Source organism: Macrobrachium nipponense, chromosome 2 (assembly GCF_015104395.2).
Source record: "Macrobrachium nipponense isolate FS-2020 chromosome 2, ASM1510439v2, whole genome shotgun sequence".
In the NCBI taxonomy this organism is placed as follows: domain Eukaryota; kingdom Metazoa; phylum Arthropoda; class Malacostraca; order Decapoda; family Palaemonidae; genus Macrobrachium; species Macrobrachium nipponense.
Window position 1 is genome coordinate 56,799,895 of NC_087201.1, and position 23,528 is coordinate 56,823,422.

At 46.2% G+C, this 23,528-nt stretch overlaps 1 protein-coding gene across 2 annotated transcripts in view; it reads left to right on the plus strand.

Annotated features, from left to right (window-relative positions):
- Positions 1–23,528, plus strand: part of LOC135220600 (E3 ubiquitin-protein ligase HECTD1-like) — a 294,889-nt gene that overhangs the window by 9,568 nt on the left and 261,793 nt on the right. For both annotated transcript variants that reach the window (XM_064257882.1, XM_064257881.1), the window contains exon 2: positions 21,328–21,386. The gene's annotated coding sequence lies outside the window, so the exon portion shown is untranslated. The remainder of the gene's footprint in view (positions 1–21,327; positions 21,387–23,528) is intronic.

Below are 23,528 nucleotides of genomic sequence, written 5' to 3' on the forward strand. Positions count from 1 at the left end.
AAAGATCTAGCAGTCACCTTTCAGGAAAAGGTGACCCAAGACCTCCTAGCTCAGTCTTCCAGACGTCCTGCAGCCCATTCTACAACTCCTCTTGCTCGGACTTCCAAGAAGCAGAAGCCCTTTCGTGGCGGGGCTTCCTCGAGTAGAGGTCTCTCTAGAGGCAGAACCCCTTCCAAATCCAGGGGTAAGAAGTGACACGTCGGGCCTTCAGACGCCTGTCGGAGCCAGGTTCTTATCCTTTGCAGAAGCCTGGAAAATAAGAGGGACGGACAGCTGGTCCCTCGAAATCATCGAAAGAGGATAAGAGATCCCATTCCTCAAAACTCCTCCGTTGAGCACGAAGCCCATAGATCTGTCGCCCTCCTACCACCCAACGAAGCAACAGATTCTGTTTGATCTGCTTGAGCAAATGCTCGAGAGGAGTGCTGTAGAACAAGTTCTAGCACTAGAATCCCCAGGCTTCTACAACAGGTTGTTCCTGGTACCGAAGCAGTCTGGGGGATGGAGGCCTGTTCTGGACGTCAGCAGGCTGAATTTTTTTGTCAAGGACAAATTCAAGATGGAAACATCTGTCTGTTCTAGTCGCCTTAAGACCAGGCGACTGGATGGTTTCTTTAGACCTCCAAGATGCATACTTTCACGTCCCGATCCATCCTCAGTCAAGAAAGTACCTGAGGTTTGTCTTAAAGGGACAGGTCTTTCAATTCAAAGCTCTCTGCTTCGGGCTAAGCACAGCACCGATGATTTTTACGCTTCTCATGAGGAATGTGGCGAGATGGCTTCACCTCTCAAGGATAAGAGTCTCACTTTACCTGGATGATTGGCTCATTCGATCTTCGTCGGAGTCGAGGTGTCTGGAGGACCTTCATACGACGCTGCAATTGACGAAGGCCCTAGGACTTCTGGTAAATTTCGAAAAGTCCCATCTGATCCCTACACAGTCCATCGTGTATCTGGGGATTTAGATGGATTCAGTGGCTTTTCGAGCTTTTCCATCCCTGGAACGTCAGCAGGACTGCTTAGAAAAAGTGTCGGCCTTCTTGGGGAAGGAAACATGCTCGGTGAGGGAATGGATGAGTCTGCTGGGGACCATTTCCTCGCTGGAGAAGTTTGTTTCCCTGGGGAGACTGCACCTCAGACCGCTCCAGTTTTTCCTAGCGGAGAACTGGAAAAACAAGGAAGATCTGGAAGTGACTCTGAACATCTCTCAGTCGGTCAAGGATCGCCTAAAGTGGTGGCACGATCCCGTAAAGCTGAGCCCCGACCTAGTGTTTTCCGACGCGTCCACTGCAGGTTGGGGAGCAACACTGGGAAAGGAAGAAGTGTCAGGCATCTGGAGAGGGGAACAGATGTCCTGGCACATAAATCTAAAAGAATTGGAAGCAATTCGGTTGGCTCTCCAGTTCTTCAAAGAACGAGTCCAGATCAACTCGGACAATACCACAGCTCTGGCGTATCTCAAGAAGCAGGGAGGAACACACTCTCGGTCCCTGTTCAAGTTAGCAAGAGAAATCCTGCTGTGGGCACAGGCACGGAACGTAACAATCCTCACGAGATTCGTTGCAGGAGTTCAGAACGTCCGTGCAGATCTTCGCAGTCGACGGCAGTAACTGCTTACGACCGAGTGGACTCTTCACCTAGAAGTATGTCACGAGTTGTGGAGACTATGGGGACGTCCCTTGGTAGATCTCTTCGCAACATCGAAGACGAAGAGGCTTCCTCTATACTGCTCCTCTGTTCTCGATCCGGGAGCAGTAGCGATAGACGTCATCCTATGGGATTGGACGTGGATGGACGTTTACGCCTTTCCCCCATTCAAGCTCTTCGGAGATGTTATCAGGAAGTTTGCGGCGTCAGAGGGAGCAAGGATGACACTGATTGCCCCATTTTGGCCTTCGAGCGATTGGTTCACAGAGGTCATGTCCTTCCTAGTGGACTTCCCAAGGACCCTGCCCGGGAGAGAGTATCTACTCAAACAGCCCCACTTCGAGAGGTACCACAAAAACCTCTCCGCTCTGAGTCTGACTGCGTTCAGACTATCGAGAAGTTGGCCAGAGCGAGAGGTTTTTCAAGACCAGTGGCAAGAGCTATTGCCAATGCAAGGAGAGCTTCCTCTCTTGCAGTGTACCAATTAAAGTGGGCCGTCTTCAGGAGATGGTGCAGGAAGAAGGGCATTTCCTCCACCACGACCTCTGTGAGTCAGATTACTGACTTCCTCCTTCATCTGAGGAAAGTTGATAAGCTGGCAGTCCCAACTATTAGAGGATACAAGAGTATGTTGTCAGCGGTCTTTAGACACAGAGGTTTGGATCTGTCGAACAACAAAGACCTTCACGATCTTTTGAGGTCTTTTGAAACCTCTAAAGTGGCTCAACCAAAGATTCCGTCATGGAACTTAGATGTAGTATTGAAGTTCCTGATGTCGAGTCCTTTCGAACCTTTACATTCTGCATCTTTAAAGGACGTGACCAGAAAGGCTATTTTTCTTACTGCTCTAGCTACGGCGAAGAGGGTTAGCGAGGTTCAAGCCATCAGCAAACATATAGGCTTTAGGGGACATAATGCGGTATGTTCCTTAAGCCCTTCGTTCTTAGCCAAGAATGAAAACCCGTCCAACCCTTGGCCCAAGAGCTTCGAGATCAAGGGGATGGCAGAAATTATTGGGCAAGAACCAGAGAGTCCTGTGCCCTGTCAGGGCTCTCAAGTTTTATTTAGAAAAAACGAAAGAGTCGAGGTCCTTCGGACAATCTGTGGTGTTCTGTCAAGAGACCAGACTTGCCTATGTCGAAGAACGCACTGGCGTTCTTTTTAAGGAGTACCATCAAGGAGGCTCATTCGTCCTGTCAAGATGGTGATCTTAGACTGTTAAGAGTTAACGCTCACGAGGTGAGGGCCATCGAAACCTCGGTGGCATTTCAAAAGAACATGGCACTCAGTGACATCCTGGGCGCCACCTTTTGGCGAAGCAACTCTGTGTTCGCTTCACACTACCTGCGGGATGTGAAGAAGACATATGAGAACTGCTGCTCGCTAGGGCCATACATTTCTGCAGATACAATCTTGGGGGTAGGAGGTAGCACTCATCCTATCCTGTAGAAAATGGTCAGGAAGAGTTTAATTTTGTTGTGTTTTTTGTTAGTTGGGTCGGCCGCCAGAGGCGGACTTCCCAGTCCTTAGCGTAAGTTAGGATATTTTAACTTTTGCTAGGCTTGGTCAGGTGGTGGTTTATTACTTCGTTGCCCTCATAGTATGGTCAATATGGTCTAGTCGCATTGTGGTCACTCCCCCGTTGACAGATCATCTAGAAATCACAAGCTATACAGGTCACTACCTTGCTGGAGAGACTAGTAAAGCAGAAGCAGACTTAGGTGACAGTAATCACAAAGTCAGCTATGCTAACAGGTAAGGAACCAAGATGTCAATCATCTGCATGTAATTTGTTTCCTAAAATCCTATTCTGTCTCTTCCCACCTCCAATGGTGGGATTCAGCTATAGTATATATATCTGACAGGTAAGTTTCATGAACAAAATGATATTGTTATGATACAATAAGGTTTGTTCATACTTACCTGGCAGATATATATAATCAAAGTACCCACCCACCTCCCATCAGGAGACAGTGGCACTAGAAAATCTGAATAGAAAATGGGAATGGTTCCTGATACCTGCCTCCCAGCGGCGGGAATGGGTACTAACCACCTGACCTCCCACTGCGTGTGTCTTAAGTTTTGAAATTCTGTCGTACTTCGGAGAATACAGCTATATATATATCTGCCAGGTAAGTATGAACAAACTTTATTGTATCATAATAATATCATATTTAAAAAATTGACTGCAAAAGAAGCATGATCACTGAAAGCAGACTGACAAATGAAGGTTCAGCTCTGAAGAAAACTGTACTACTGTGCATATTACTACTATAGTAGATTGACATCAACCATGCATTTGATGTCTAGGCCAGTCCCTTACGACGCTCCTGATTGGGTATTGATAAGCTAATCACTGGGCTGGAAACACTCGAAAGTTCACATCCTAGGCAGGATGTATGTTCCACCTCTCCTGAAAGAGGTATCCCTCAGGAGAGGTGGAATGTAGATCGTACCCATGTGAACTCTTGAGAGAGAGAGAGAGAGAGAGAGAGAGATTGAGTGAGAGAGAGACAGAATTTCCACCCTTGTGATTGGCTTATCAATACCCAATCAGGAGCGTCATAAGGGACTGGCCTAGACATCAAATGCACGGTTGATGTAAATTTACTATAGTAGTTACATTGCAGCACAAAAAAAAAAATTATTACCAAGGACTTTTAAGGTAGAGCACCCTTCTCACCTGAAAAAATAAGTGGGTTTTTAATGTAAATCTGTATCTTCATATATAAATTTGAGAGAAGTTTGATGAGATTTTGTCTTGTATAGCCAGAGGTCTCGGTATGAAAGTTAGATTTCCATTATCCTGACCTGTCTTTTTCAAAAGCATGAGAATCTGACATCATGGTTGTTGCTCATTTAGTGAAATGCAATACAAATGTAAAACAGACCTAACTTAGAGCACACATCATGCCTGACTGAAGAAAACTCCCAGTGGTTGGTTAGGTGTTTGCTTCTCACCTCGGTGGTCGCGGGTTCGATTCCCGGCCATTCCATTGAGGAGTGAGAGATGTGTATTTCTGGTGATAGAAGTTCACTCTCGACGTGGTTCGGAAGTCACGTAAAGCCGTTGGTCCCGTTGCTGAATAACCACAGGTTCCATGCAACGTAAAAACACCATACAAACAAACAAACCATCCCCCTTTTCCAGATGGACTTGAGGCATCTCCTAACAATATTTGCTTGCTTATTTCATTTATTTACTGCCCTCTTTATGCCTCCAAAACTTTCTGGCAGAAGACTATAGTTACATATTGTGTGTGGTCTCTCTGTGAGAATACAAAAGCTCATTTAGTGTACATAAACCCAGGTCTAGCCCCCATTTCATATCTTAGCGTAGATAAAATGTTCATAGAATGGCCTAGACCCTTGTGTTCCTAGTATATTAACCCTAATGGGTGGATACCTTCATATGAGTAACAATAACAGGTTTTGAGTGGTGGATGGATTACCTCCTGGTGAGTATCAATATTACGCACGATCAGCTTGGAGAAATAGGCTGGGAAAGAGATTCTTCAGTTACCAAGCAAGTAAGGGCAGGCTTAAAACTAGGCTAGGTGTAACCTATCAGGATAGTTCTGCATAGCCAGCCCTATTTAGGCAAGTAATTTCTGTCCTGTCTTTACAATAATACCTTGAACTTACGCGAGGTTAGGTTCCAGACCGCTCGCGCAAAGGGAAGTTTTGCGTACGTGTGGCACTCTTAAAATTATAATAAATGCTTAATTCTAGAGTTTAAACACTAAATATGTGCCTAATGATGCTCCCTAAACATTTAGCTAACTTTTAAATGCAATTTAAGTGTGTGTAATTTCATTTAAAAGTTAGCTTAAAACATTACCCATAAAAACAGAAATTAGTGGTTGATATAAATATAGGAATGCATACATATGTACAACATATTTCTCTCTTCTTTCCCCCTATTTCTTTAAAATACTATCATGAATTTTGTACCACAGTAATATTATTATTATTATTGGAAATTATTAATAAACATAGTACTTTCTACATGAACCATAAAAATGATCTCATTTCAGTTAGAGAATGTTGCGTTTGCATTCGCATGTCTGAAATACTGATGTATAATTAATTAGGTTCTGAAGAAAAGTAGCGCAATTGTGAATTTGCGCAACTCGAATCGCGTAAGATTGAGGTATTACTGTATAATTATTGTACATAGCTTAGCAGAATTTTAATTGTGGGTCAAGGATGGGAAGTTGAACTAGCCTAGGTTAGGTCTTGAATGTTAGTGGAGGTAAGTTTATTGGATAGGATTTTATGAACCAACCTCAGGATTTTAGATGAAACAAATGTGATGCTTATGCTGACGTAAGGGAAGCAGTTGACCAACTACTTGAGTGTAGTATAGAAGACGTAATAGTAATATGTGAAAACAGATATACAGTATGGTAAATATTCCTCATGACTAGAGGGAAAAGTAACTTGTTTGATGTTTTAAAATATGAAAGGGCCATGGTAGCTTGGTGTTTTTTTATGTACGTACTTTTAAAGAATTTGTAAATGTTCTGAGGATTGTACACTGTAATCGTGTTTTTGTGTAGACCTATAAGTATATAATTTTGTTGAGTTCAGACTAGGGTTTGGATCACATAGAATTAATGTATATTATGGTCTATGTAGTAAATTATTTTCATTTTATATTTTATTCATATGGTAATTGTCTTGTAGGGATGTGCAGTAATTTGTGCCTCACTCTTAAACATCAGGAGTGCCAGGTTTGGCGAATAATTCAATTATGCTATTCTGAGGGTCTTAACACGCTATAGTATTTGTTTTCTAGTAAATGGGTCTTGTTTTTTTTTTTTTTTTTTAGACTATACTCATCAGTGGTAATTAGGATAAAACTGTCTTTTTGGAAAGTTGTGCTTAAAAGACAGTATGGTATACAACTTTTCTTTTCCTAGGGTGTGGCTTTACAGACTTAAAAAAGAAAAAATGCAATAGTTGTTGCTTTGTGGGTTATAGTAAAAGATTCCTAGTATCTCATCAGAAGCTGCAGTTTTCCCATGCTTTAGCTGCTGCTGTTCATCTTTACTGAAGATGGTAATTCCATCTAAAGGGGGACTTGTTGAGGGACAGTCGTGCACAATTTATCTAAGAGGACTGGTGATCTGGGACATATACACATTACCTTCCATCAAATCTGTCGGAATCCTGTAGCAACTAATGGTTCTGTTCTGCAGTTTCTTTAATATCAACCGAAAGCCCTTTCCTTGGCATGCTTTTTTTGTCTTGGGTCCTCCTCACCTTCAAGTTGGCAGTAAGGGCTTTATGAAGGGACAGCCAGGCTAGGATAGTCCTCTTTCACTTTGTTTTGATTTGTTCCTCTCCATCCTTTCTGGCTTGTTATTCTGATTGGGAGTCTTTTTCTCATGATCTTCTGTCACATTAGGGGTTAGTGCTGTCTGTGCACTGTAGGCATTACTGGAGGTTCTTTGCAGCAACCCTTCAGCCCCTAACTGCAACCCCCTTCATTCCTTTTACTGTACCTCTGTTCATAGTTTTTCTTCCATCTTACTTTCCACCCTTTCCTAATGATTGTTTCACTGCAACTGCAAAGTTTTCCTCCCGTTACACCTTTAAGACGTTTTACTCCAAATTTCCCTTTTCATCACCCAATGGCCTCGACTGCCCCAATGCTTGGCTCTTGGCATGAATTTTATATGCCATTCCATTGTTCCGACACGGCATACAAACCTTCGGTCCTTTTACAATAGGAAGGTACTAGCGGCAGCTGGATAGGTCGTAAGCTTTCGAACAAGGGGTTCGGTAGTTAACTGCTTGTCCGACAGGCGCGCGCGCGCGACTGGGAGGTAAACAAACCACTTTTGCTTTCGGCCTCACAGCGAGTGGACGTGTGTGTTCGACGCTCTCTGCCCGCTTCTTGTCGTTTGCTTTCTTGAGTATATGGTTGTGTTTGTGTATGAAAGAATTCATTGTAAGTACAATCATTTCTCTCTTTTCATATTAATTGAACTGCAATTAATTAATGATGGAATCTCCTCGCCTCGCTACCCCACGGAGACTATGCCCGGGTACCGAAGGGCGTAAATGTGGGAAGTTCCGCTCTTTCCCGGAGATAGACCCTCATATTGTGTGCTCGGTGTCGGGGGCGCGAATGCTCCCGAGCCGAGCCTTGTAATGTGTTTATTAATTGGTCGGAGGCGCAGTGGATTTTGTATGAGGGCAGGAGGAAGCGAAGGCCTGCAAAGGAGTCGTCGGAAAGCTCTCCCGCGACTCCTTTGGTGACGGACACTTCGTCTTCTTTCCTGCCGCCCGCTCAACTTCCACGTCTCGCGCCTTCCCCTTCGGGGGGGAGTTTCTAGGTCCTTCTCCTCTCCTGACTTGTCGAGTGTGGAGGAGGGCGCTAGATACCCTGACGTCGAGTTGTACTCTGGGTCCTCTATCCGTTCGTCTTCGCGCGAACGGGTAGAGGATCCCCCTAATCACCCGACTTTTGCCTCCTCAGGTGCGGTTGCCGCGAAGGATGACCTCGGACAGGTGTGGGCATCGTTGGGGCTGCAGGGCGTGCCGAGTGTCCAGGGGCTGCTCTACCATCTCGCTGGCTCCGTGGCGGTCACCCATGCAACGGTCACGACCACCACCACGACCATTACAACACCCGGCTACGCTTCACCTCCTCACCTGGTGTACACCCAGCACGCGGTCTCTGTGACACCCACTACATCGGTGCAGGGGCCAGTCGCCGTAACTCGGGGGAGTGTGATGCCGCCGCCTGTGTTTGCCGTGCTGCCGCGACCGGACTTCGTGTGCCCGAAGAGCTCGCCCCTGGACCTCCCACCGGTACCTAGGATGTCTGTGCCGCTGGTCCGCCGCCCATCTAGACCGCCCCTACACAGTCTGCCGTACCTGCTGTACCTGCCCAGCTGCTGTCCACGGACGTGACGTGGACCACTGCTGCCGTTCCTGTACCTGCTCCTGCGGTTTTCTGCCGTTCCTGTGATGCCTGCACCTGCTGATGTTGTTCCTGTTCCTGGCGCCGCTGCTCCCGATGCTGATCTGTTTCGGACAGGTGCGTCCGGGCCCTGTTGCTTCGGCAACAGCAGCCCCGGCTCCGCTCTGGATGACAGATCTGACGTCGGTCCTGAGAAGGTTGACGAAGAAGAAGAAGAAGAGGAGGAAGGTGTCGTCGTCGTCTTCATCGTCTTCTTCGTCTTCGTCGTCGGCTGCCGCCTCTTCCCCTTCGTCTTCTAAGGCTCCCCTGCCGAAGAAGAAGAAGGTCGCCTCCCCCCCCCTAAGAAGTCTCCTTCGGGAACTTTAAGGGCCCGTCTCGCTGGTGAGAGGGGGTTCTTCCGCTGGTCACCCAGCTCCTTCGGGGGCAGGACCCGTCTCTTCTTCCGCAAGGAAGAAGACTACGGGGACCAGAGGAGTGCCGGCTAACACCGGCACTTCCTCACCTGCTGTCAGTGGTTCGGCCACAGCAGCAGGGTCCGTCTCGGCCTCTCGTTCGCGAGAGGTACCGAGTGTACGGTCGCTTACCAGCGACCGTGCAGCCAGGAACCAGACCTCTGAGTTCGCTCAGCGTCAGGTTCACGGCACGGAGCGGAAGACTGGTGACAGCCGCTCACGCGACTCTCACCAGACCAGCTCTCGCTCTCGCGGCGAGCAGCTGGCTACCCGGGCGGACGTGACGGTCCATGACCGGCCACGGGCTGAGGCGGGGAAGAGGTCCCCCCGTTCGCCGGCACCAGCCACGGCTGGTACCAGCGAACTGACGCACCGTGAGGATACGCACCGATCTCACCGTGACAGTGGAGCTCGCCGGTCGCCTGACCGTCACTCTCACAGAGAGCGATCGGGTACGGCGACCAGCACCAGCTCCTCTGACACACGAGACCGGAGCCGCTGTTCTCGGTCCAGCCGTTCTCCACAGCGAGACGGCTCGACTAGGTCTGCAGCTCGATCGCCACCGCGGGCGGGTTGGCGATCGCCTGCAGTCTTCCAAGCCCGCTGGTTCTGCCAGCGAGCGAGGAGGGAGCGTCAGGTCTGCCTCTTCCATACCTTCAACCTCCTCGGATTACACCGGGAGGGGCGAGGTATTGAGGAGTGATCGTGAGGGGTGCGCCCCTCAGGATCCCACCACGGCGTCGTACGTACCAGGCACGGTTCTCGGACCAGCCAGGTCGTACGCACAGGTGGTTGGAGCAGACCGAGAGGGGTCTGTCGCTGTTCCTCTCCTTGAGGGAGGAGGGTCTCGGGAGTTGCCCCTGTTGAGGACTGGACGGTCCAACTCCGCAGGAAGCAGTCACTCCTGAGATCCAGAGGAACTTTGCGAGGTTATTGCGCTGATTCGTCAGCACAAACCTCACGGAAGGATCGCTGCTCCCACCATCCGAGCCCACGTCCTGGCTCGAGTCGTTCTGGGGCCCGAAGAGGGAACCCAGACCGACGGTGGGTTTGCCGCGTTCTGAGCTGCCGGACTCAGTGCTGGACCAGGTTGAATCGCTTGTCTCCGGACAAGACGGCTCGCTCAAGTCTGGTCAGGTCGAGCAAGCTGCTTCCACCTCCTCTGCTGCGACAGCGGCGTTTTTTACGTGCCATCTGAAGACCCGATGCCGCCCAAACAGGTGAACCCGGAGTTAGCCAGGCTGACTTCGGGTGTGTCTCTGCAGCAGCTCCTGTCCGAGAACCTGTGGTTCTCGCAGCAAGAGACATTCGGCCTGGAATCTACCGCCATGGCAGCTTTCCAGGCCGTCTCCTGGCTAGATCTGTGGTCCCTCACAGTATCTAAGGTCGCAGCCAACTCCGGGGGAATTTCTCCCGAAGATGACTCGGCCTTCAGGAGACTTTTGCCAGTCTGGGGGAGGAGCCATCTCCTTCCTTGCCCACCAGACGGTGAACCTGTGGGCCAACCTGGTTCTCCGACGAAGGGACGCTGTCCTTACTCGGGTTTCCAGGGCGGCCGGGCGTGAAGCGGCGTTGGGACTTCGCAACGGACCTTTACGGAGTTCCACGTCTCTCTTCCCAGGAGAGATGGTGGACGCTGCGGTGGACAGACGGCGCACTGACGACAGTGACCGTCTGGTTCACCAGGCAGTCTCGAAGGCCTCTGGGCAGCCTTGGACTGCGGCCAAGTCTAACGGCTCGGCTAGCGCTTCCTCGGTGGCTAAGACGGTAGCTGCTGCGTCGAAGCCCCGTGGAATGACTCTGTCTTCTTCGACTTCTAGTAAGGGGAGCCGTAACCAGCCCTCCTCCCAGCCCTCCTCCTCCCGTGGAGGCTCTGGGAGGAAGTCGAAGAAAGGGGGGAAACGCTAGGGACGGCGTTCCCCCTCACCTGCTGCCGGAAGTAGGGGGGTGCCTGGCCAGCCATTGGGCAACTTGGCAGCGCTACGGCGCCGAGACCTGGATTGTAGATGTCCTTCGGGAGGGAGATCTATTACCCTTCGAATCTCGGTCACCCCTCACCTCCAACCCGGTCCAACAGCAGGCGTACGTTCCAGGGCATCGAAGGACGTAGCATTGAGACAGGAGATCAAGACCATGCTGAGCAAGAGAGCTGTAGAAATCGTCACGGATCAATCACCGGGCTTTTACAGTCGACTCTTCCTGGTGGAAAAGTCTACGGGAGGCTGGCGCCCGGTGATAGATCTCTCTCCCCTGAACCGGTTTGTTCGCCAGACCCGGTTCACGATGGAGACGGCACGCTCAGTGCTCGACTCTATCAGGGAGAACGATTTCATGCTTTCAGTGGACTTGAAGGATGCGTATTTCCAAATACCCATTCATCAGTCCTCCAGAAAGTACCTCCGCTTCATCCTCGACGGGACGGTGTACCAGTTCAGGCCACTTTGCTTCGGTCTCTCAACCGCCCCACAGGTGTTCACGCGAGTGTTCACTCTGGTGTCTGCTTGGGCCCATTCGCACGGGATACGTCTGATGGGGTATCTCGACGATTGGTTAGTCCTGGCGAGCTCCCGCTCGCAGTTGCTACAGGACAGGGATCGACTGCTCGAGTTCTGTCGCGATCTGGGGATCGTTGTGAACTTCGAAAAGTCCGATCTCGAGCCCAAGCAGAGGATGAAGTACCTGGGTATGCTGATCGACACGACACGGTAGCAGGGCGAGTCTTCCCCGCAGATCGCGGATTAGCAAATTCAGCCAACCAGTTCCTGTCTCGGCAGGAACGGGTAGCTCAGCGATGGCAAGTCGTGATCGGACACCTGTCGTCACTCGGGAAGACAGTCCCTAACGGGCGTCTTCACCTGCGGTCTCTTCAGGGAGACTAAGGAGAGTTGGTCACAGGCGACGGATCCCCCAAGCTTTCCATTGTCACTGACACAGGAGGTGAGGCAGGACCTAGCCTGGTGGCTGGACGACAGGAACCTCTTAAGAGGAGTGCCTCTGCGCACTCTCCCCCCGGACATGCAGCTGCTCTCAGACGCATCGACCGAGGGATGGGGCGCACACCGTGGAGAGTTGCTGACTTCAGGAGTGTGGTACGAGAACGACAAGCACCTTCACATCAATGTACTGAAACTCAAGGCAGCGTTCCTCGCTCTCCAAGAGTTCCAGGACCGCTTGATGGGACACTCAGTGGTGTTGATGTGCGACAACACCACGGTGGTGGCTTACGTCAACAAACACAGGGGGGCCTAGTGTCTCTCCCGTTGTACCAGTTGACTCGGCAGGTGCACGAGTGGGCCGAGGCACACTCAATAGAGCTGTCGGCACGCTACATTCCAGGGAAGGAATGTAGTAGCAGACACGCTCAGCCGTCGGGATCAAGGGATAGGGACCGAATGGTCTCTACACCAGGACGTGGCGGAAAGGCTCTTCGACCTGTGGGGGCGACCAGTCGAGGATCTGTTCGCCACCCGGCACAACAGGAAGCTCCAGGTGTTCTTCTCGGCCGTGCCGGACCCATGGGCAGCTGCAGAGGAGGCTCTTCAACACCCGTGGGACAACCTTTTCGCCTATGCCTTTCCCCCGTTCTTACCCTGATTCGCAAGGTGATCAGTCGAGCACTGGTCACCCCGAATCTCAGGATGATCCTGATGGCTCCCAAATGGCCACAGGCCATTTGGTATCCGGACCTGCTGGCTCTTCTCGCAAGAGAACCGAGAGAGATTCCCCCTTGGCACAACCTTCTCGCCCAGCCACACGTCGAGCGGTACCACCGAGCAGTCCAGTCCTACGTCTCACGGCTGGCTGTTATCCAACATCTCTTGTGAACGAGAGGCTTTTTTCGTAGCGCAGCAACAGAGATGGCTGGAAACGTCCGTCAGTCCTCTGCAGCTGTGTACCAGGGGAAGTCGGCCGTCTTCTGTGGTTGGTGTCGTAGACGGGGCCTATCTCCTCTCAGAGCCACTCTTCAGCAGGTAGCGGATTTCCTCGTTTTTCTTCGCCGAGAGAAGCTCCTCTCAGTTCCCACAGTCAAAGGATACAGAGCCGCCTTGACGCTCGTCCTGAAACTGACGGGATTGGACATCTCGAACTCGTTCGAGATCTCCTTACTTAGGAGGAGCTTCGAAAGGTCTTGCCCACCCAGGGAACTCACAAGCCCCTCTTCTTGCTGGACCTGGCATCGGCGAAGAGAGTACGGGAACTTCATGCCGATAATGATACGGATGAGATGCTGCTTTGTCCTGGGAGGACGCTACGGCGCTATCTGAAGAGAACTCGACACCTCGGGCCTGAGTGTCGACGCCTCTTCGTTAGCACCGGGGTCACCAAGAAAGAAGTATCAAAGAACACTCTTTCGTCCTGGCTGCGTGAGGTCATCAGGAGGGCGTATGAGGCTGATGGTAGTGACGACATCCGTACATCCCGTCCGAGAGCTCACGAAGTCAGAAGTATTGGCCCCTCGTTGGCGTTTCGTAAGAACTTCTCCGTGGCGCAGGTATGGAAGGCAGGGGTCTGGTACAACCAGACCACCGGCGCCTTCCTTATACCTTTTGGATATTGCCCACAGGTCCTTGGATCGGTTTCCTTAGGACCCGTGGTGGCTGCTCAACACGTCGTCTAGCTAACCCAGACCCTAGCAGGCTGAACAGCATCGAGTCCTGGTGTGACTGTATGAATAGATAGTAAATGAGAAAGTGACTGGCTTCTCTTTCTATCTTTTTCTACCCCTCTACCTGTGGGTAGAGGGATACGGTCATCACCCTGCTGGATAAGGACGAGATGCCGGTGAGCTATATGACAGAGCCCCATCCTATCCCTTTCACTAGGGAGAGGAGCAGAATATCCACCACTTCCTCCTACAAGGGGGGGGAAGTGGATGCCTACAGGAGTCAAATCCATGACTTTATATTTGCTCCTGTACAGGAACAAGTTCTTACATTGCTGGTACGAAGAGATACGCTTGCCTCTCTCTTAGTACTTGGTCCAGAGGTCTGACCATTGATCCTGCGGTGCACACCCCGATCAATCGGACAGAGGCTTGGATCCCTCCCTCGCTCTTACGACCAGGGAGGCTTCCAAGGTTGGGCGAACACCAGTCTGTTCACAAAAGACTCAGATTCCACCCACCAAGAAGTGAGTCTTCCTATTGTAAAAGGACCGAAGGTTTGTATGCCGTGTCGGAACAAATGACAATTTGTCCAAAATTGCATTTTTCCTAACTATACAAACCTGAGGTCCTTTTACACATAGCCCCACCTCATGCCACCCCTCACTCTGCAGTTTTTGCTTGGGCCAAAAGCAAAAGTGATTTGTTTACCTCCCAGTCGCGCGCGCGCGCCTGTCGGACAAGCAGTTAACTACCGAACCCCTTGTTCGAAAGCTTACGACCTATCCAGCTGCCGCTAGTACCTTCCTATTGTAAAAGGACCTCAGGTTTGTATAGTTAGGAAAAATGCAATTTTGGACAAATTGTCATTTCACAGTTTTCTGTGGAGCGTTCCTTCTCCAGTAGTAATAACACAGGTATTGCTCCCCTTGAGGACCAAATTCTGGAAGTGCGTAGTAGCCTGTCAAGTTACGCATTTATTCATCCCTTTCCATATATACGTCTATTTGAGAAGCTCATCCTTTTGTTTATCATCCACAATTTCCATTAGGAGCTGCCTCATGCTATGTTACATATTATGGGTTTATGGGTCTCGCATGTTGATTGCTTTATGAATTCTTCAGAATAGGTTTGGTTATGGTCTTTGGGTTTCATCCAGGCTGGTGCCAGTTCTTGGAATAATCAGATTTCATGTCTGCAAGCATCCCTCTTGCTTGCTCTGCATACAGAAATCACATCTGTACCATCTCATTTTGTCTGCAATTTTTGATAAATGGAAGTGTGACTTTCCAGAGAATATGCAAATGAAAGATTAATTTTTGCATAAACATCTAATGACTTAACAAATGTAGGTAAGAAAATGGTAAAATTTGCACATTTAAATGAAGAAAATGGTAAAATTTGTTGTTCCTACACATGTTTGTTGTCATTCTGTCATCATATTTATGTACTCTACTTATGTTTGTGATTAACCAATGTCCCCGTACTTCTAGCTCTTGTGACAGATTTTTATTATGATGAGTGTTGTTGCAAAACTGGCCTCCATGTAAAGTATTGGGTGACTTGTGATTTGATTGCTAGCCCTTTGCAACACCCTTGGTTAATGTAGGATGTCCTTTGTTGTCAAGCCCTTTAGGGTAAGGAAGCAATTCTTGATTGGTGCTTCTTACTCCTCACCTTTGCCTCCCTCATATCCAGATCATTGTAAGTACAAGATAAAAACCTGGACATTAAGGAGTTTTCTCATGAACATCTGTGAGGAGTGGCTGTCCATAGAAAAGGATGACTGTGGGTGGTCTGGATATCCGGATTCACAATCCTGCTTGTGGAGTGTTGCCCTCTAATTTTTAATCCCACTATGTTCATCCCCTCTGTGGGTGTGCCCATGGCTGGTCTTCTGGTCATGGAACAGTACTAGTATTGTCCTGCTCAGTATAACAAGTGGGATCCAGTACCTTCCAGGCAAGTGAACATCAACTGTTCACTGTAACCAAATCTTCGGTCTCTTGATAATTCTGTGCCCAAAATAGTCATTTTGTGATACCTGTCAAGATTTTCTGAAAGAGTTGTCGTCTTCTCAATCCACTTCAATGAGAGCCTCCTTAGTTTATAGCAGGTCTGGGTGGGCCCAACAGTCCCTTTCATATGAAAACACACCAGGCAAAGTTGGAGAGGCTTTTCTGTTAGGACACAAGACTCATTTGTGGAGTAGGTTGGTTTCCTGATCTATAGATCAGAGTTCTCTTTCCTCAACTTACCACTGCACAGTCATTGAATGCACATTTGCTGATGTGAAAGGGACAAGAGCAATATGTCTAGCCATTCAAGCATTCTCAACCCTGACACACAACAAAATAGTAACTGCTCACTTTGTCAACATGACAGCGTTAGTCTACATAAGGAATCACATAGGAACTTTTCTTTTCTCTCTGTCAAGAAGCCAGAGAGCTACTGTTGTGGGCAGAGAGCAACTGGATGATAATACTCACTTGATTCATCCAAGGAAAATTAAATGTTCTAGTGGACAAATTAAGCCACCACAAGTAAGTCCTACCGATGAGTGGTCATTAAATCCATGGGTATGCACCGACCTGGGGACATCAAGAAATAGACTCCCTCTTTATTGTTCACCAGTCCTGGACCGTCTGGCATAGGTAATGGTTGCCATGCTCCAGGACTGGTAGAGTCTAGATGTGTACACATTGCCCCCATTCAGTATGGTAAGAGCAGTAATGAACAAATTCATATCCCACCGCAAAATCTTAATGACATTAGTAGCTCTCTTCTGGTGCCACAGAAGAGTTGGTTTCCATAACTAATACCAATCTGCTTGTAGGTTACCCCGGGCTGTTACCTCAGAAAACAAAGCTTCTCAAACAGCCACACTTCCTTCGATTCTATCAAGGGTTATCCACTCTCGATCTGACAGGCTTCAGACTGTCAGGAAGCATGTCAGAGGGAAGGGTCTACAAGAAAAGCTGCAGAAGCAATTGCTAAGTGTAAGTGCCAGTCTTCAACAGATCTATACCAAGCAAAGTGGTCAGTTTTCAGAACATTGTGCTGAGAAAGTAATATATCTCCTGAAACCACTATAGCGGAGATTGCAGATTTTTTACTCTTATATAAGGTTTATGAATGGATTAGCTACTCCAACCATTAAAGGTTACAGGTCAATGCTGTAGAGGTATCGACTTGTTGGCAAACCAGGACATTTCAGATTTAATAGTCATTGGACATGACAAAACAGAGAAATATCTTCAGTATCCTGGAAATTAGATATTATCTTTAAATGGCTTTCAGGTTCTCCTTTTGAGGCATTGAACTCTCCTCCCTTTGAGACCTGACAAGAAAGATATTTTTTTTATCTTTAGCTAAAAGGATAAGTGAAGTACAAGCCCTTGATAAAAAAAAGTGGGATTTTCAAGGAAACCCAGTTTGCTTACTCACATTAGGTATTTTGGCAAAGAATGAACCTTTCTCAAAACCTTGGCCTCATTTGTTTATGATCAAGAGTTTATCAGAGATTCTAGGCCCAACAGACCAAGACAGTACTTTCTGTCCAGTACTTTCTGTCCAGTGAGAGCTCTTTAATGTTATTTGGAAAGAACAAAAGGTATTATAGGCCCTTCTCAGAACTTGTGTTCAGTGAGAAATCCCTTGCATGCATTAGTAAAGAATGCCTTGGCTTTCTTTTTAAAAGATGTAATTGTAGAATCACATTCAAAAGTGTACCCCTTAATAAAAGTCAAAGCACATGATATAAGGGCAGTAGCCACTTCACTGGCTTTTAAGCGGAATCTTTCTACAATCCTGCAGTCTACATAGTACTGGAAGTGTAGATTGTTATTTGGTACACATTATCTTTGGGATGACGAAACAGTTTACGATAAATGTAGTACATTGTCTGTTCTCTGCGGCTGTCATGGTCCTGGCTAATGAAGGATAGGTGTAGATCTTGTATTTTACTGTCTCCTTGACTTGATTAAGGTTGTCGAGTCTGTCTTGGGAAGCCTGGAGGTACTATGTACCGTGGTACCCCCTAATCATTGCCTTTTTGTGGATGGGGCTTTGGTGAAGTGACTTATAATTGCGGTGTAGGTGTTAATTCTGGTCTAGCATTTCATACTGTGTTCAGGGCAAGGGAATTCGTTTTATTAGTTGACATGTCATTTTTTTTTATCAATCCCTCGTGCATGAACCTGCTCATGGCCAGTTGCCAACTGTTTTCAGGAGAGAAGGGCCAACCCTAACTCTTACTTTCCTTCCTGCACCTCTCCAAAGTTGCAAAAAGGAAGAGACCACACTTTCCTGAACTTGTCTATGATTCCTCTCCCATGTGGGATACTATATACAACTGCCCATGGTTCAGTACCATTGAGCACTGACCCATTACTGTGCACCCCAACTTGACTAGATTGGTTAATGGGGCCAGCCTAGCTGGTTCTGTTACTGGTTATAGTTTTAACACTGTACAGGGTTAGTTCCATCAGTACACCACATTGCAGGCATTACTGACGTTTATTAGTAGCCTCTTTCCAGCCTCAAGGTGCACCCACTTCTTTAGCCCTATTCCCACTTACTTCTAACTTTGTCATCGAAACTCTCCAACTATTATATCTTAATGCAACTGTGGAATTAGTATCCGTTTTACCTTAGATTCTTGTAAAATACTGTACTTGATCTTAGTTGTTTCCTACTATGCATTCCAGGGGCCATAAGTGTTTTACATAACTTTTAAATTGACTCGAGGATTTCAGTGATACTACGTAAAGCACTGAGTGTTTCTAACATTGTCCTAATTTATGGTAGTCGGTAACTCCCGTATCCGTGAATATTTAAAACCCCTCTAAAAATACTTTTCCTTTAGTTTTTTTTATATTTTTATCATAAAAAGTGCATTTAGTCACAAAAATATGAAAATGCAGTAATTTGTGATTATTTCTGTGAAAAATACTACTGTGAATAGGTGAATTTTCTGCAAATGAGTATATACACATCCATAGAAAAATCTGTGAATAATGGGGGTCAACTGTACACTGAATTGACAGCTGTAAATTGTCCTAATTTATGGTAGTACACTAAATTGACAGGTGTGCTTAAATAAGGCTGTTACTCTAGAAAAAAACCAACTTCTTACCATTCCTCAGTCTGTTTCAAACAAGTAGTGCTTTATGATGTATTTCTGACACAGACCCATCCCCCTTACCTAATTAAAAAAAAAAAAATTATATATCATACAGTATATTATCTTACTTAAAAAATTTTATTACCCAGGATAGATATAATGACATTTAACCTTAAGTCAAACAGCCATATGAAAAAGGTATAGTGGAGGATTCGTTATACCATTGTCACTGGTACATGTCACTACTTTTGCGGGTGGTTGGGTGGCTGAGCACAGCTTTGTCCTAATTTTTTCAAGTAAAAAAGTTAATGAAACACTTACAGTATGCACAGCACTTGCAAAAATTAGGACAAAATTTTAAACGCTGTTCTTTCGTCAGTTTAAATGTTGTTTACGAAAAGCACTTAATGGCCTTTGGAATGCTTATTAGTAAGTGTATATATACAGTCAGTCCCCAGTTATTGGCGGACTCTGTTGCATCAGCGATTTATGGCGCCAGAACGGGGCCAATTTTTGGTTATTGCTGTCATAAGGTGCCAATGATAGTTATGGCACTGTAACATGCTTAACAGAGACCCCATTAACTGAAACTCGGCACCATAAGCGCCATAAATCGCTGCGTTTCGGTTAGTGGCAGTTTTTGCTTATGAGCACCCTGCCAAGAACGGAACCCCCACTGATAACCGGGGTCTGCCTGTGCTGTCCAACCTCTCCTATCTCTCTCTTCACTGCTTTCAGTGCTGAAAGAGCTCAGTGCTTTGCTTCATTTCCTAAATTTCATAATTCATTTAGCCCAGGCTGAACATTGTTACGGTCTGCTGAGCGGGAGCAGCTTGGTGCATCTCTTTCTTCCTGTTTTGATGCACAGTTCCTCAATTTTGTTGTGGATGCAGTAATGCCCAAGAGTCCCTTGCCTGTGGGTTAGTAATGACCTGTGGTTGAGAGTCCCTTTTGTAATGTCATATGGCTCTCCCTTGGCACCTGGCATCCTCCTTGAAGTGCAGTGCAGGTATCCCCATAAGCTTCATAATAAATAAGTTTGCCTTGAAAGGAGGTGGACTCTGATCTTTGGATCAGGTAGCTCCTCATGTCCTTGGATTAGCTTTGTAGAGAGGGAGTCTCCTTGTTAACCAAAGTAGGAGGCATGGAGTGTCTGGCTTTGAATTTGCATCAAACATCAATGTGGTTATTCTTTAGTTCAACACATAGTCTAAGGTGTTTTTTTGGGGAAGACTGACATTTCTAAGGTGGTTGGGTTAGTTATGTATGTATTATGTAGGCAGATCTGCACTTGAAACAGTCGTGCAAGTGTTTTGAAGAACTTGAGTAATCTGTTAACCATGGCTAAATAGGATGCCTCCAGTGCTCTGCTCTCTGGTCTTTGACCCATGGGATGCATTGGAGGATTGACAATTTATGTCCATGTCTTTCTCCAGTGAGTTTATTTGTCTTATTTTCAACTGGATATTGGTCTGCTGGAAATTTTTCATAAAGGCACCAAGAGAGGTATCCCTATGAACGACACTACTCCATCATCTGAAGTACCATAAAGTCATGAATTTGCTTTGTTTGGTTGGGCTGTCCAGCAGATCTGTGAAAGAGAGCCTATTTTTGAAAGGCTGTGTGTGTGTACTTGTGTAGCCATCACTGATGTTATGAGAGGGTTATCTCTTTGGTTGAAGGCACTTTTTTTTTTTTTTTTTTTTTTTTTTTAGCAGACTGCAGACATTTTAGTTTATCTCCATTGAGGCAAGCTCATTTGAGCTCATCTTTCTCATGAAGAGCTTCAACTGGGCTGCCCAGTACGCTATACATAGTATAGCAGTCTTAGCTCCATTGGACGGGGAAGCATCTTGCCTGGGGATAGTGAATAAAGGGGGACTGGCTCTCTCCAGCCCATAGTCTTTATGTACTTGCTCTTCTGGCCAGGTACAGAGTGGGTACAAAGCAGAGCATCTTATCTTGACTGATATTTAGTTGTCAGTGTATGTGGCTCATTTCCTTCTACATTTCAGCCAGGGTTTGTTGATGAAGCATTGTCATCCTTGGACCTGATTGTGATGATATTGTTACTTTCCAAACTGATATTCCTATAATGTGTAAACATAGGCTTCTCTTAATTTTCTTAGAGCAAGGCAAACTAGTATAGATCCCTGTCAACCTTGACATCATGTAGGCCAGGCTGTACAAGTGATTATTGGATTCATCCTTGCTGTACTCATGCATGTGACTGGAATGCAGTCATGGTCTTTAAACCTAATGGGTGGTTCTCCTTTTGGGGAATAATTCTCAAATTCTGTATCATTTTTACCGATCTTAGGACATAAAAACTTAATTGGTATTAGTCAACTGCATTGTTACCAGGCTTCAGTGGCCGCTCCCACTTTTGCCAAAGGCATGTCTGTATAAGTTTTACTTCTGTCATTTAGTTTTTTGTTGGTGTTACAGTCCATGATGTTTTCCTTTGTAATTGAAAAAATTATCCATGTAACCTTATAGTATTAGTAAATGCTATTTCATAAGCTTTGTTTTGTATATAATTTGTTTTTGTTTTTCCTTGCAGATAATTGGTGAACTAAGCGAGAACACAAATTTTAGGGTCATCAGCTGATCCCTCACAAGGTAAGTTAATGTGTGCATTGTCAGTAGATATTTGCATGGTGTGTTCTTTATTCTAATTTGCTCTGTATTGTGTGTTACCCTATGCACTGAGCTTTAGTTAAAAGACAGGGAAGTTGCGCTTTTGGGTAACAGGGTGTTAATAAGTTTACGCTTGCTGTTTATCAAATTTTTGTTAGTGACACATCTCTTAAATTTTCAGATGTCACTGGGAATTCTTTTATGACTTGAGGCTTTGTATTTTGGCGAGTGGTCATTTATGGTTATAGAACATGGTAACTTCAAGTATATGGGAAAATGACAGTGTAGTTTTGTGATACCAAAGCACAAACTGTTCCAGAAAGTCCTAAAAACTCTTATGCTGCTATCTTTCAGTTTAGCTAATTTCCCTTAACACAAAATCGTGCATGTATTTGCCAGTGTTCATCAATTATCATTGATATTGGGTAGTGTTTTTTCCTAAGCCTGACCATATTGGAGTAAGAAGTTTCCTCATTTGAATGGACCATAGAACTCGACTGCAGTTGATACAAAAGTGTGACGAGCTTGTCTGTTTGTGGGATTGTGATTAGTGATGCTTTCTTAACATTCCATCAAGTGAAGACACTGAATGGTAATTGTCTTTTGACTCCTTGATATCAAGGAAGAGATATAGTACCCATATCCTTAGTACATTATAATGAAATTTATAATGTTCCTTTCAATAGTATGTGAGAGTTCTAAGGGTTCTTATACACTAAATGTAGGCAAATATAGTTTTGGTGATCAGTGTCGGGGTATGGTGTCGAACCTTACAGATATTCAGCTCACTCGTAGCGTTTCTGTCTACACAAGCAGTTTCTGAGCACAGCGTCGGTACCATGCTTCAGAACCATATACTTGGCTAAGTATCGTGTGTAAGTGAACTTAATCTATTCAACCTGTTCAGTGTTAGTTGCTTTTTTATGGTCATTCACTAATTGATAAGCGGGTGTCCTGAATGTCGCAATACATTTGAAACACAGTCCCTCATTTCACTTGCAGACTGTTTCATCCCTTTCATGCATACTCTGTTCTCTCTTTTTATATATATAGTGTGTGTATATGTATATATGTATATATACATATGTATATATATACATGTGTGTGTACATACATGTAATATATATATATATATATCTATATATATATATATATATAACATCTGTATATGGGTATATGTATATGTATATGTTATATGTATAGTTTTATGGATGATGTATGATGTAGTATGTATGTATGGTATGTATGTATGTATGTAGTGTGTATGATCGTATGTATGTATGTATATATATAGATATATATATAGTATATATAATATATGTGTGTGTGTGTGTGTGTGTGTTACGTTTGAAGTAAGCCGTCGTTAACCGCATGTTTGGTTCTGTTGCTAATATGGGATGAAACACGTCCCATCAGAAAGAAAAGCGCTTCGTTATTATGATTATTATTGATGATCATTGTAACCCTGGCTGCAACTAGACTTTGAAAGCAGAATTCAGCAACCGTTATGGCCCTACTGATAGGGATAGCTTCCCTGTACGGAAAAAAGAAAGGGTGAAGTTACCTACCTCAATACGAAACAGCAAAGAGAAACAAATGAGGAAAACAAAAAGGAATAAGCTGGCAGTTCAGTTTATGGTGAAGCCATGACAACCTGGGTGCTTGGGCAGTAAGGTTTGGTCATTTTCTTTTCATGAGGTTCTCTGTCAGTCTCAAGGGCACACTGTACACATACCAACACTGACGTACCGCAGTGGTGGTTTGGAATCCTGAACTCGGCGGCACACTAACCTAACTATCATATTGTTGGCTGGCAGTCCTGTTGGATTTTAGGCTTATATATTTAGTTCAGTTTTTGTGTGGATAAGTCTGATAGTGACCTCAATTTCAGAGGACATGATGGGGAGTTGTCTGGGGAATGGAGACGGGGGTAGGTTTGGGAAACATTTGTGTAGGTTGAGAAAGATGAGCCAGTCAACAAGGAAGTATTTGGGGGAAGAAGGTAAATGGGACCTCGTTCTGGCTCTTGCATGAGAGAGGATGGGCAGGGAGGGAGGGAGGGTTGTGGTGATGAACCAACCACGTGTCCCCCTCACCCCTCCCCTCCCCTCCCCTCTCCTCTCC